Raw genomic sequence first — 15,660 nt, forward strand, 5'->3', positions numbered from 1 at the left:
AGAAATACATTCAAGGGATTAGATGTGACAGACAGAGGGCCTGAAGATCTATAGACGGAAGTTCGTGACATTTTACAGGAAACAGGGATCAAGACCATCCCCAAGAAAAAGAAATGCGAAAAAGCAAAATGTCTGTCTGAGGTGGTCTTACAAACAACTGTGAAGAAAAGTGAAAGGCAAAGGAGAAAAGGAAAGATATGCCCATTTGAATGCAGAGTTCTAAGGAATAGCAAGGAGAGATAAGAAAGCCTTCCTCAGTGATCACTGCAAAGAAATAGAGGAAAACAGGAAAATGGGAAAGACTAGAGATCTTTTCAAGAAAATTAGAGCTACCAAGGGAACATTTCATGCAAAAATGGGCATAATAAAGGACAGAAATGGTATGGACCTAACAGAAGCAGAAGATATTAAGAAGAGGTGGCAAGAATACACAGAAGAACTGTACAGAAAGCATCTTCACAACCCAGATAATCACGATGGTGTGATCACTCACTTAGAGCCAGACATCGTGGAATGTGAAGTGAAGTGCTACTATGAATGTGAAATGCTACTATGTAGCACAGGTTATTATATTTGATATTCAATATAGTCTAATGATGTATAATGAAAAAAATTTTAAAGAATATGCTCTATCTATACACATACCTTGAGCTAATTTTTTATTCTTTTTCTCAAAGTGAACTCTTCACGTAGTATAAGCTTCAGTTCCACAAAACATGATATGTGTGTGTGCCTAATTGCCCAGTAGTGTCTGACTCTTTGCAATCCCATGGATTCCTCTGTTCATGGGATCATGGGATTTTCCTGGCAGGAATACTGAAGTGGTTTTCCCTTTCCTCCTCCAGGTGATCTTCCTCACCCAGGGGTCAAATCTGAATAAAATATGGACTTTTGCTAATTATAATGTCTTAATGGTACATGAATTTTAACAAATGCACTGTACAGATATTAGATGTTAATAACAGAAAAAGCAGTGGAAGTTCTATAAGAAATCTATTACCATTTTGCAAATCTTCTGAAAATCTTCATAAAAAGCTTATTTAAAGAAACATAAACAAGAATCCAACAACACATTAAAAGGATCATACCTCGGGACCAAGTGGGATTTATCCTAGGGATGCAAGGATTCGTTAATATATGCAAATCAATCAGTGTGATGCACCATATTAACAAATTGAAGGATAAAACCCATATGATAATCTCAATAGATGCAGAAAAATCTTTTGATGAAATTCAACACACATTTATGATTAAAAAAAAAACTCTCTAGAAAGAAGGCATAGAGGGAACCTACCTCAACATAATCAATGCTACATATGACAAACCCACAGTAAACATTATTCTCAATGGTGATAAACTGAAAGCATTGCCTCTAAAATCAGGAATAAGACCAGAGTATTCAGTCTTGCCACTATTATTCAATATAGTTTTGGAAGTCCTAACTAGGGCAATCAGAGAAGAAAAAGAAAATAAATAAATAAAAGGAATCTAGATTGGAAAAGAAGAAGTAAAACCCCCTCTGTTTCCAGACAACATGATACAGTACATAGAAAATCCTAACAATACAATCAGAAAATTATAAGAGCTAACCAACAAATTTAGCAAAGCCCCAGGATCCAAAACCAATACACAGAAATCTTTTGCATTCCTATACACTAACAATAAAAGATAAGAAAGAGAAATTAAGGAAATAATCCCATTAACCATTACAATGAAAAGAATAATATACCTAGGAATAAACCTACCTAAGGAGACAAAATACCTGTATGAAGAAAACTATAAAACACCAATGAAAGTAGTCAAAAATGACATAAGCTGATGGACAGATACACTATGTTCTCAGATTGTAAGAATTAGTATTGTGAAAATGACTATACTACCCAAAGCAATCTAAAGATTCAGGGCAATCCCTATCAAATTACCAATGGCAATTTTCACAGAACCAGAACAAGATTTTACAATTTGTATGGAGACACAAAAGACCCTGAAAAGTCAAAACAATCTTGAGAAATAAAATTAGAGCTGGAGTTATCAGGCTCCCTGCCCTAAGACTATACTACAAAGTTACAATAATCAAGACAGTGTGGTATTGGCACAAAAACAGAAATATAGATTAATGGAGCAGGATAGAAAGCCCCTCTGGGGCTTTGTTATACTCACCTACCTATGAGTACCTTATCTTTGACAAAGGAGGCAGGAATATACAGTGTAGAAAAGACAGTCTTTTCAATAAGTGGCACTAGAAAAACTGGACAGCTACATGTAAAATAATGAAATTATAACACATCCTAACCCATGCACAAAAATAAACTCAAAACAGATTGAAGGCCTAAATGTAAGGCCAGACACTATAAAACACTTAGAGGAAGACAAAGGCAGAACACTATTTGACATAAATTGCACACAGCAAGATCATCTTTGACCCACCTCTTAGAATAACAAAAAATAAAAACAAAAATAAACAAAACTCAAAGCTTTTTCACAGCAAAGGAAACCATAAACCAGATGAAAAGACAATACTCAGAATGGGAGAGATAATTGCAAATGAAGCAACTGACAAAGGATTAATCTCTAAAATACATAGGCAGCTCATGTAGCTCAATATTAGAAAAAAAAATCACCTCAATCAAAAATGGGCAGAAGCACTAAACAGACATTTCTCCAAAGAAGACAACAGATAGCCACAAATATATGAAAAGATGCTCAAGATGACTCATTGTTAGAGAAATACAAATAAAAACTGTAACGAGATATCATATCATACTGGCCAAAAAGGCCATCATCTAAAATATACAAACAATAAATGCTGGAGAGGATATAAAAAAAAATCCTCTTGCACTGTTGGTGGGAAAGTAAATTGATACAGTCACTATGCAAAAACAGTATGAGGGCTCCTTAAAACACTAAAAATGGAGCTAATGTATGACACAGTAGTTCCACTACTAGGCATATGCCCTGAGAAAACCATAATTCAAAAAGACACATGTACCATACAGTTCATTGTTACACTATTTACAATAGCCAAGACATGGAAGCAACCTAAATATCCACTGACAGATGAATGGATAAAGAAGCTGTGGGACATATATACAATGGAATATTCAGTTCAGTCAGTTCAGTTCAGTCGCTCAGTCATGTCCGACTATGCGACCCCATGAATTGCAGCACACCAGGCCTCCCTGTCCATTACCAACTCCCGGAGTTCACTCAGACTCACTTCCATCGAGTCAGTGATGCCATTCAACCATCTCATCCTCTGTCGTACCCTTCTCCTTCTGCCCCCAGTCCCTCCCAGCATCAGAGTCTTTTCCAATGAGTCAACTCTTCACATGAGGTGGCCAAAGTACTGGAGTTTCAGCTTTAGCATCATTCCTTCCAAAGAAATCCCAGGGCTGATCTTCAGAATGGACTGATTGGATCTCCTTGCTGTCCAAGGGACTCTCAAGAGTCTTCTCCAACACCACAGTTCAAAAGCATCAATTCTTCAGCGCTCAGCTTTCTTCACAGTCCAACTCTCACATCCATACATGACCACAGGAAAAACCATAGCCTTGACTAGATGGACCTTTGTTGGCAAAGTAATGTCTCTGCTTTTCAATATGCTACCTAGGTTGGTCATAACTTTTCTTCCAAGGAGTAAGCGTCTTTTAATTTCATGGCTGCCATCACCATCTGCAGTGATTTTGGAGCCCAAAAAAATAAAGTCTGACACTTTTTCCACTGTTTCCCCATCTATTTCCCTGTTACTCAGTCATAAAAAGGAACAAAATTGGGTCATTTGTAATGGTGTGGATCTCCCTATAGACTGTCATACAGAGTGAAGTAAATCAGAAAAAGAAAAACAAATATTGTATATTAGCACATTTAATCTAACATATGCAGAATGATGCCACCCTTATGGCAGAAAGTGAAGAGGAACTAAAGAGCCTCTTGAAGGTGAAAGAGAGTGAGTGAAAAATGTTGGCTTAAAACCGAACATTCAAAAAACTAAGACTATGGCATCTGGTCTCATCAGTTCATGGCAAATAGATGGGGAAACAATGAAAACAGTGACAAACTTTGTTTTCTTGGGCTCCAAAATCAGTGTGGGTGGTGACTGTGGGCATAAAATTAAAAGACACTTGCTCCTTGGAAGTAAAGCTATGGCAAAACTATACAGTGTATTAAAAAGCAGAGGCATTATTTTGTTGACAAAGATCTGAAGGGTCAAAGACATGGTTTTTCCAACAGTCATATATAAATGAGAGAGTTGGACCATAAAGAAGGCCGAGTACCAGAGAATTGATGCTTTTGAACTGTGGTTTTGGAGAAGATTCTTGTGAGTCCCTTAGTCAATCCTAAAGGAAATCAACCCTGAATATTCATGGAAAGTATTGATGCTAAAGCTGAAATTCCAATACTTTGGCCACCTGATGGGAAAAGCTGACTCATTGGAAAGGACCCTGATGCTGGGAAAGATTTGAAGGCAGGAGGAGAAGGGGACAACAAGGGTGAGATGGTAGGATGGCATCACTGACTCAATGGACATGAGTTTGAGCAAGCTCTAGGAGATGGTGAAGGACAGGGAAGCCTGGTGTGCTGCAGTCCACGGGATAGCAAAGAGCTGGACATGACTGAGTGACTGAGAAACAACACATTTATATGGAATTTAGAAAAAAGTAATTCCTGTCCTAATTGTAGGACAGGAATAGAGACATAGGTGTAGCTAGGTGTAGCTAATGGACATGTGGATACAAAGGAGGGGAGGGGAGGATGAGTAGCAATGACTTATATACACTACCATATGTAGAATAGATAGCTAGTGGGAAGCTACTGTAAGAAACACGGAGCTCAGCTCCATGCTTTATGATGACCTAGAGGGGTGGGAAAGGAGGTGGGAGGGAGTTCTCAAAAGGGAGGGGATATATGTATACATATAGCTAATTCAGTTTGTTGTACAGCAGAAAATAGCACAATATTATGAAACAGATATACTCCAATTAAAAATAAACACACACAAAAAAAGAAAGAAATGAGCTATTAAAACACAAAAGACTTCAGTTCAGTTCAGTTGCTCAGTCGTGTCCGACTCTTCACGACCCCATGAATTGCAGCGTGCTAGGCCTCCCTGTCCATCACCAACTCCTGGAGTTCACTTAAACTCACATCCATGGAGTCGGTGATGCCATCCAGCCATCTCATCCTCTGTCGTCCTCTTCTCCTCCTGCCCCCAGTCCCTCCCAGACAACACTTCGCATGAGGTGGCCAAAGTACTGGAGTTTGAGCTTTAGCATCAGTCCTTCCAAAGAACACCCAGGACTGATCTCCCTTAGAATGGACTGGTTGGATCTCCTTGAAGTTCAAGGGACTCTCAAGTCTTCTCCAACACCACAGTTCAAAAGCATCAATTCTTCGGTGCTCAGCTTTCTTCACAATCCAACTCTCACATCCATACATGGCTACTGGAAAAACCATAGCCTTGCTAGACTGACCTTTGTTGGCAAAGTAATGTCTCTGCTTTTGAATATGCTATCTAGGTTGGTCATAACTTTCCTTCCAAGGAGTAAGTGTCTTTTAATTTCATGGCTGCAATCACCATCTGCAGCGATTTTGGAGTGCAAAAAAGTAAAGTCTGACACTGTTTCCACTGTTTTCCCAACTATTTCCCGTGAAGTGATGGGACCAGATGCCATGATCTTCGTTTTCTGAATGTTGAGCTTTAAGCCAACTTTTTCACTCTCCTCTTTCACTTTCTTTTTTTTTTTAATTTTATTTTATTTTTAAACTTTACATAATTGTATTAGTTTTGCCAAATATCAAAATGAATCCGCCACAGGTATACATGTGGCTTTTGAATTCCTCTTCACTTTCTGCCATAAGGCTGGTGTCATATGCCTGTCTGAGTTTATTGATATTTCTTCTGGGAATCTTGATTCCAGCTTGTGCTTCTTCCAGCCCAGCATTTCTCATGATGTACTCTGCATATAAGTTAAATAAACATGGTGACAATATACAGCCTTGACGTACTCCTCTTCCTATTTGGAACCAGTCTGTTGTTCCATGTCCAGTTCTAACTGTTGCTTCCTGACCTGCATATAGGTTTCTCAAGAGGTAGGTCAGGTGGTCTGGTATTTCCATCTCTTTCAGAATTTTCCACAGTTTATTGTGATCCACACAGTCAAAGGCTTTGCCATCGTCAATAAAGAAGTAGGTGTTTTTCTGGAACTCTCTTGCTTTTTCGATGATCCAGCAGATATTGGCAATTTGATCTCTGGTTCCTCTGCCTTTTCTAAAACCAGCTTGAACATCTGGAAGTTAACCGTTCACATATTGCTGAAGCCTGGCTTGGAGAATTTTGAGCATTATTTTACTAGCGTGTGAGATGAGTGCAATTGTGTGGTAGTTTGAGCATTCTCTGGCATTGCCTTTCTTTGGGATTGGAATGAAAACTGACCTTTTCCAGTCCTGTGGCCACTGCTGAGTTTCCCAAATTTGCTGGCATATTGAGTGCAGTACTTTCACAGCATCATCTTTCAGGATTTGAAATAGCTCAACTGGAATTCCATCACCTCCACTAGCTCTGTTTGTAGTGATGCTTTCTAAGGCCCACTTGACTTCACATTCCAGGATGTCTGGCTCTAGGTGAGTGATCACACCATCATAATTATCTGGGTCTTGAAGATCTTTTTGTACAGTTCTTCTGTGTATTCTTGCCACCTCTTCTTAATATCTTCTGCTTCTGTTAGGTCCATACCATTTCTGTCCTTTATCAAGCCCATCTTTGCATGAAATGTTCCCTTGGTATCTCTGATTTTCTTGAAGAGATCTCTAGTCTTTCCCATTCTGTTGTTTTCCTCTATTTCTTTGCATTGATCGCTGAGGAAGGCTTTCTTATCTCTCCTTGCCATTCTTTGGAACTCTGCATTCAGATGCTTATATCTTTCCTTTTCTCCTTTGCTTTTCACTTCTCTTCTTTTCACAGCTATTTGTAAGGCCTCCTCAGACAACCATTTTGCTTTTTTGCATTTCTTTTTCATGGGGATGATCTTGATCCCTGTCTCCTGTACCATGTCATGAGCCTCCATCCATAGTTCATCAGGCACTCTGTCTATCAGATCTAGTCCCTTAAATCTATTTCTCACTTCCACTGTATAATCATAAGGGGTTTTATTTAGGTCATACCTGAATGGTCTAGTGGTTTTCCCCACTTTCTTCAATTTAAGTCTGAATTGGTCAATAAGGAGTTCATGATCTGAGCCACCATCAGCTCCTGGTCTTGTTTTTGCTGACTGTATAGAACTTCTCCACCTTTGGCTGCAAAGAATATAATCAATCTGATTTCGGTGTTGCCCATATGGCAATGTTCATGTGTAGAGTCTTCTCTTGTGTTGTTGGAAGAGGGTGTTTGCTATGACCAGTGAGTTCTCTTAGCAAAACTCTATTAGCCTTTGCCCTGCTTCATTCCGTATTCCAAGGCCAAATTTGCCTGTTACTCCAGGTGTTTCTTGACTTCCTACCTTTGCATTCCAGTCCCCTATAATGAAAAGGACTTTTTTTGTGGGTGTTAGTTCTAAAAGGTCTTGTAGGTCTTCATAGAACCATTAAACTTCAGCTTCTTCAGAGTTACTGGTTGGGTCATAGACTTGTATTACTGTGATACTGAATGGTTTGCCTCAGAAATGAACAGAGATCATTCTATCGTTTTTGACATTGCATCCAAGTACTGCATTTCGGACAAAAGACTTGTATAAACCTTAAGTACATATTGCTAAGTGAAAAGAACCAGTCTAAAAAGGCTATATACTCTATGATTTCAATTATATGCCATTCTGGAAAAGATAAAACTACAGAGATAATAAAAATATCAGTGGTAGCCATGGGTTCAGAGTCAGGGAGTAGGGTGGAATAGGTGAGGCACAAAGGGAGTTTTAGGGTGATGAAACTATTTTGTGTAATACCTTAGTGGTCAGTAAATGACATTATGCAATTGTCAAGTTTTTCTGAGATTTACAGCACATGAACCTCAATGTATACGACTAAAAAATAATTTAGAAGACAGGATCCCAGCATTTCCAAGCAGTGAAGACTGCAACCTGAAAATCTAATGTTATTGCAAATGAATCCTATGTAAACGTAGTAAAAATGTTAGTCGCTCAGTTGCATCTGACTCTTTGCAAACCCATGGACTGTAGCCCGCCAGGCTCTTCTGCCCTTGGGATTCTCCAGGCAAGAATATTGGAGTGGGTTGCCATTTCCTTCTCCAGGGGATCTTCGTGACCCAAGGATGAAACTTGGGTCTCCTGCATCCCAGGCAGATTCTCTATTGTCTGATCCATGAGGGAAACTCATAGAGGTGTAAACATAAGTTGGTAGTATATATACTTAACACGATGTCATTAAAATGACATTTTACCTCTCTGGTTTTCTGCCTTAAAATTCATAAATCCAGTCTAATCTTGACAAAAAAAAAAAACAGACAAATTTTGATAGAGGGTAATTCTACAAAATACTTGATCAGTGACACTTCAGACAGTCAAGATCATCAGAAACAAGTAAATTCTGAGAGTTTGTCATGGTCAAAAAAGCCTAAGGAGACAAAATAAAGAAATTTAATGTGATATTCTGGGTGAGATCCTTAAGCAAAAAAAAAAAAAAAGACTTTAGATAAAAACTGGGAAATGTATCAAATTTGATGTACTAATCATTACAAATGTACCATACTAATGCCAGATGTTAATAACAGGGCAAACCTGGTAAGGGGCATATTATCTTCTTAATTTTTCTGTAAGCTTAAAACTGTTCTAAAAAATAAAATATCTCAAAGAAAAAATACAAATAAAAAGATTTAAAAAAACTTTCTAATCATGATTTTAAGATCATCAGTATATTATAAATATAATATAATACCAGTAAATTTATTTCCTTGTTAACAAAACTTTTTAGAATTGTGAAACAGCTATGATTTTCAATAGTTTTGGCTTCCCTGATAGCTCAGTGGTAAAGTATCTGCCTGTCAAGACGGGAGACACAGGTTTGATCCTTGGGTAGAGAAGATTCCCTGGAGATGGAAGTAGTAACCACTCCAGTATTCTTGCCTGGAACAGTTCATGGGGTTGCAAAAGAGTCAGACACAACTTAGCAACTAAATAATAACTCAATAGCTCATACAAAATGTGTCTGCATATAAAAGATAAATTCTCTCTACAATATTTAGTATTTTAAAAGTCAAAACTGAAGATTATATCAACAGTAAGAAGCAATTATGGATGAATGGATAGATAAATGTACAGGAAACAGAAAAAATAATAGATTGATAGATACAGATGATGAAGAATGTAATGAAATTTTAAAAATAATTTCATCATTGCATCTGTTTAAAAGTATAATTTCTACAAACATGAATAGCTGATAGTAGATTTGCAAGCAACCTAGATGTCCATTGGCAGATGAATGGATAAGAAAGCTGTGATACATATACACAATAGAATATTACTTAGCTATTAAAAAGAATGGATTTGAATCAGTTCTAATGAGGTGGATGAAACTGGAGCCTATTATACAAAGTGAAGTAAGTCAGAAAGAAAAACACTAATACAGTATATTAACACATATATATGGAATTTAGAAAGATGGTAACGATGACCCTATATGTGAGATAGCAAAAGAAAAACAGATGTAAAGAACAGACTTTTGGACTCTGGGAGAAGGTGAGGGTGGGATTATTTGAGAGAATAGCATTGAATCATGTATATTATCATATGTGAAATAGATCACCAGTCCAGGTTCAATGCATGAGACAAGGTGCTCAGGGCTGATGCACCGGGATGACCCTAAGGGATGGTATGGGAAGTGAGGTGGAAGGGAGGGTCAGAATGGGGAACACATATACACCCATGGCTGATTCATGTCAAGGTATGGCAAAAATCACTACAATATTGTAAAGTAATTAGCCTCCAATTAAAATAAATAAATAAATAAAATTTCCCCCAAACTAGAAACATCAAGGTATATCCACTAATAAGTGATCAATTAATTAAAGAAGCCTCAAGAAAAATCAGCCAATCAACCTAACAAATTAACAGACACACAAACTTCCATAAAGAAGAAAGGAAAAAAAATAACATATTTTTGAGAATATCCTAGTGGCTTCTGAAAAGCTTATTATTTCACCACCATATTTTTGTTATAGTATTCTGCCAACACTTATAAAATAAACCCCTTAAAAGTCTTACCCAAAAGTTTGTGAACACTACACAAACTTTTGTGTCAAAAAATACAAATCTGCATTTACTTTATTAAAAGTCCAAATTATGCCTCGAATAAAGACTTTGCAATTTTCTTACAGAAAGAGTTTAATAAAATATCTTTCTCTAGATTTATAACAAATTAGGTTAGTTAAAATTGTACTTAAGTTGCAGCTATAATACACTGGTTTTATAGTAAAATAGCAAATTTATGTATCTAATGTATTATTGTTTCTTCTCAATATATTGAAGCATTGCCCTTAATCGCCAAATCTTACCTTTGCTAAACAAAAGTTTAACACTCCTTAGGGGAATTATTCTCAAAACCTCTCTCAAACTGACTTGAGTATTTCGGTTTCTATAATTTTCCCCATAAGAGTTAAATTTTACTTTTGAAACTATCAAAATATCCTTCAAATAAAGTGATAATTTGAGGATTTTAAATAAATAATATAATTGATTAAAAATATGAAGGGGTGCTGTTAGATTAACTTTAAAAAGTTTTGATCTTTTTATGCAAGGGCCTCATAAATAAAACGTCTTCCCAAAATAGCTTCTTTAAACAGTTTGTTAATTTTGTTGCTTATATTATCAACCACTTTTTATATGGTCAGCACACAGATGTAGCGTTCTTTAAATAATCAGCCAAAACAATATGTTTAGTTTCCAAGAACTTAAGTAAATTTCACATTCTAATATTTTCTAGGTTTCTGGTTGTTTATAAATTGATTGCGTTAACGTAAGTTGACCACAGTTTTGGACACATACTTGATCACATTTGTATTTAATCAAGCAAAGAAATATTGAAGAAGCTTTAGAAAATTATGAAAAGATAAAAATGAAGGAATGTAATGATAGATTTTTAGTCATAATTGTATTAATATATTAAATATAATGAACAGATATTTTGTTGTAATTTAAGAAATGCATTACATGGAATAAAAAGAAACATTTCAAAAACAAAATATTCAATGTCAGGGGATAATGAAGATAGCATCAGTTCAGTTCAGTTCAGTTCAGTCGCTCAGTCGTGTCCGACTCTGCAACCCCATGAATCACAGCACGCCTGGCCTCCCTGTCCATCACCACCTCCCGGAGTTCACTCAAACTCATTTCCATCAAGTCCGTGATGCCATCCAGCCATCTCATCCCCTGTCATCCCCTTCTCAGCATAGCTATCTTTAAATATTTTTACCTGGAGGTTAACAGGAAACAATATAATTGTTAAAATGAGTACGTTGTATATTATCTTACCTAGAGACTTCATCCATTCTAAGTCACTGAGGCATGACTGACGCAGAAAGGAACCATCACCAGTTTAGGCCATCGCTGGTGTCCCTGAGCTCTCTCCACTTCATCTAAGCCTCTTGATTGTGTGCATTCTTTTAAAATTATTGTTAATTTTAAATTAACAATAACAATTAACAAAAAAAATTTGGCAAAACTAATACAATATTGTAAAGTTTAAAAATAAAATAAAATTAAAAAAAAAAAAATCCAGTATACATAATGACTCTTGTCTGTGGCTATCCTTTTATATAAGTAAACTCTTTAGTGTTACTTATACTTATTATTAGCTTCATTTTGGAAATATACCAGACAAACTTTGTATGATATTTGTAATTTTATTATATGGAGTACTGTATTTTCTTATGTTTGCAAGCTAGGAGCTCAAAAGTTAGAGCTTTGAGGTGCTATAATACAAATATCTTTTTCCCCAGTTTAAATATGTATTCAATTGGCTCTGCATTTGTATTGATGAAACATCACCCACCTTTTTCTTCAACTAATAGGTTAAAACAAATAATATCTCCATTTTTTTCTCCCTCTGTTGACAGAGTGGATTTCACCCTACTCTTAGATGTGAAAGGAAGGGGAGGTTATTGCATACTTTGCTGATAAAAGTAAGGTCATAGTAATTATTAAAGAGTTTAGGATGTTTGGACATCATTATTAGTTTTTAACATTTTGACTTTGGGGTATGCTGAAGTTAACAGAAACTTAATATATTTTATACAAAGAATGGAATGTATGTTTGGTCCCTTAGTTATCAGTAAAAACACATAAGATAAGGAAAAAAAATTATTGTTATTGTTAATTATAGAATTTTTTACAATAAATTTTAACAATAAAATTATTGTTAATTATAGAATTTTTAGTATCTTGGCCCTATTTATTTCCAAAATGAAGGCCAAATTCATTTACAGAGAAACAATTGAAAAAATGTGTCTTCCCAACTAGGGATTGCAACCAGGTCTCCCTCACTGCAGGCAGATATTTTACCATCTTCGCTCCCAGGAAAGCCCTTCCAGTAGATCATAAGTTATATTAATGGAGTTCTTCACAAAGAAAAATATTCTTGGATAAAATAAAAATAGAAATGAAGAGAAACAGAAATTATAAATTTATGAGTACATTAAATGAATATGTAATATACAAAAATTAATGAAGTCCTTTGTCATCTAACGTATGCGTGTGTATGTTAAGTCACTTCAGTGGTATCTGACTCTGCGAACCCATGGACTGTAGCCCACCAGGCTCTATGTCCATGGGAATCTCCAGGCAAGAATACTGGAATAGGTTGCCATTCCCTTCTCCAGCATTAAAAGTATATATACACCTAAAATATATTATGGTAATAATGTAATATATATATGTATGTATATGCATATTTAGGGAATATATTTGTTTCTATTTGGAAGGGAATATATGCATTTAAGTGTTTAAAGATCCTTGAATTTGTCAGGAAGTGAACAAAATATCAGTTTTTAATCAGCCAATTTTATACTATAATTTTCTGCTGGCACAATATGTAACAAAATGGTATAATATAAAGCAATATTTAAAATTTTATAGTAAACAAAAAGAGGCATGACAGATGGTAGATTTAGACCCAAATATGTTAGAAATTATATTTAAATTATGTAACTACTGTAATTAAAAGATAAAAGTGGTCACATTAATTTTTAAAATGTAGCAAAATATTTTGGCTGAAAGCATGCATCTGAATATAAGGATTCAGAAATGTTGAAGCAAAATGATGGCAAAAATAAATGGGCTATTAATAACCAAAACAAACAAAGCAAAACAACTCACACAACAAAGAGTATGTTTCAGGTTTAAGAATCAAACTTTTAGGAATAAACGAATAAGACCGATCCACCAAAATGAAAAGACAATTCTAAATCGGTATATACTTAATATCATGATCATAAAATATATATACACACTTGCACTACATTGCATGTGTATGTGTGTGTAAATTAAGCTGACTCCAAAATGTATATAGGAATCCAAAAGATCAATAATATCTAATGCAATGTTGAATAAAAACAAGTTTTAATGACAAAATTTATCAAAATTTATTAATAACATACAGAATTAATACAGGTTTTGCTCAAGCACAGGCAAATTAACATATAATCAAAAACAGAACACAAATGGCAATGGATAATGACCAAGTTAAGAGCAAAGGCTGGTCTTTTCAATAAAAACTGCCCACTCAATTCAATGTCCTTAAGTGGGAAACATAGATTTTGATCTATAACTGCAACATATGGAAAAACACATTCTGAATTTGTTGTGAAAATATGTATGTAAGAGTTAAAATACCAAAGCTTCTAGCAAATAATATGGTATGGCTTTGGGGAACACAAAGTGTTTTAAAATAGGACATGAAAAGTACTAATCCTAAAACAGAAAGATCATGGATGTATAGAAATTGGACTGGTATTCAGCACTGACAGAAGTATAAATCAGTATATCCACTGTACTGGAATATTGTCCAGTAAGATCCCATAAAGCAGTAAATGCATATATCCTATGACTCATAATACCATCTGTGCAATATACACAAAGAAATATGTACATATATGCACCTAAAGACACGTACATGACAATCCTTCAGGACACTATTCAAAGTTAGAAACAATTCAAATGCCCTCAAATGTAGAAAGGGTAAACAAATTCTATCATAATAGAATATGAAATAGTCTATAATATTGATATAATATTCACATAATATGAAACATAATTTGAAATAAAAATAAAAATCTTAGGCACATGCAACAATATCGATGGATCATTCTGAGTAAAGGAAACCAAGAGTGTCGTGTGTGTGTGTATATATATACATATATATATATATATATATACATAAATTGTCACTTTTAGGAGACAAAGGGATATGATGATATAGACAGAGTACCAGGTAGTATGGAAATTGATTGCCAAAATGGTCCCAGGTCTCCTTTTAATAGAAAAATAAACAAACAAAACTGTTTTATATTGATACATGGAATAATGTGCTTCAACTAAAATAAATAGAGAAGAGCTATGATGCACTTGGGTGGAATGATATAAAATGAGCACTACATAGTTTTAAACATTCAAGGCAATGCTATACATGATTTTCTATGTATAGAAGATATAAAAAATATTCACAAGAATGATAATTTAGAGCAGCAGACTCAGAAGAGTGAGAAGTGGAATGTGAGAAAATTAAAAAGATATCAGAAAATTTTAATGTAACTAATAAATTAGAAAAAATGGAAATAAGATTTAATAAAATTGGGAAATGGAAACATGTCTTATCTATATTACTCTTCACAATTAAGGGAGACATCAGTTAGGAAGTTAGCTAGAGAAACATCAGGGGGTCACAGACCGAGAGCCATCCCAGTGCCAAGATTCCTTACCATTCACCTTCTCTGTGTCTATCCCTGAGCAGATGCAGAAAATCACCTGTTACAGTACACCCCTCTACATCTATATTGTTTTAATTTGTAATAATGAAAGCAATTATGACTGCCTATCTCCATACCAATGTTTCCCAGCTATTCAAATACCGCCTTGCACGTGGCCAACACTCACATATGGTGGATAATTATTACACAATTGTAAAGGTAATGGGTATTGGATCTCACTATCTCAGATAATTTGTCAAATCTCCTCCTGCCCCAAATATCTCTCCTTCTTCATTCCCAGCCAATTTTCTCATTTTCAGCAATTAAATCTCCTAACCTATTTTGCTTTCATCTTTTCCTCTTTCTTTCTGTTTTAATGGAAGTAGCATTTTTCAAGTTCATCGTCAAACTTGAGCTATGGATCACATTTCCTTGTGAACATAACTAATTTTAATCACTGAAGAGTCAGAATTTCCCGCATCTTTAATGAATCACCTCCAATATTTTTGAAAAATAATACAGAATCTCAAGCATTTGCAAACCAAGTCCCATTACCTCCTCAGTCTCCCAGTCACAGCTTAAACTTTTTGTTTTCTTCAGAGACAAACTCCAAGAACAATTATCCATTCTTGCCACCTTCACTTTCAGACCTATATTCCCACTTTAACCACTCAAATTTGATTTTCTATTTGACACTCAGTTTAAACTTCTCTTTTCATATTCAGCAATGTACAAACAGTTGCGGCATTCAA

The sequence above is a fragment of the Bos taurus genome, chromosome 12 (assembly GCF_002263795.3).
Source record: "Bos taurus isolate L1 Dominette 01449 registration number 42190680 breed Hereford chromosome 12, ARS-UCD2.0, whole genome shotgun sequence".
Taxonomy (NCBI): Eukaryota; Metazoa; Chordata; class Mammalia; order Artiodactyla; family Bovidae; genus Bos; species Bos taurus.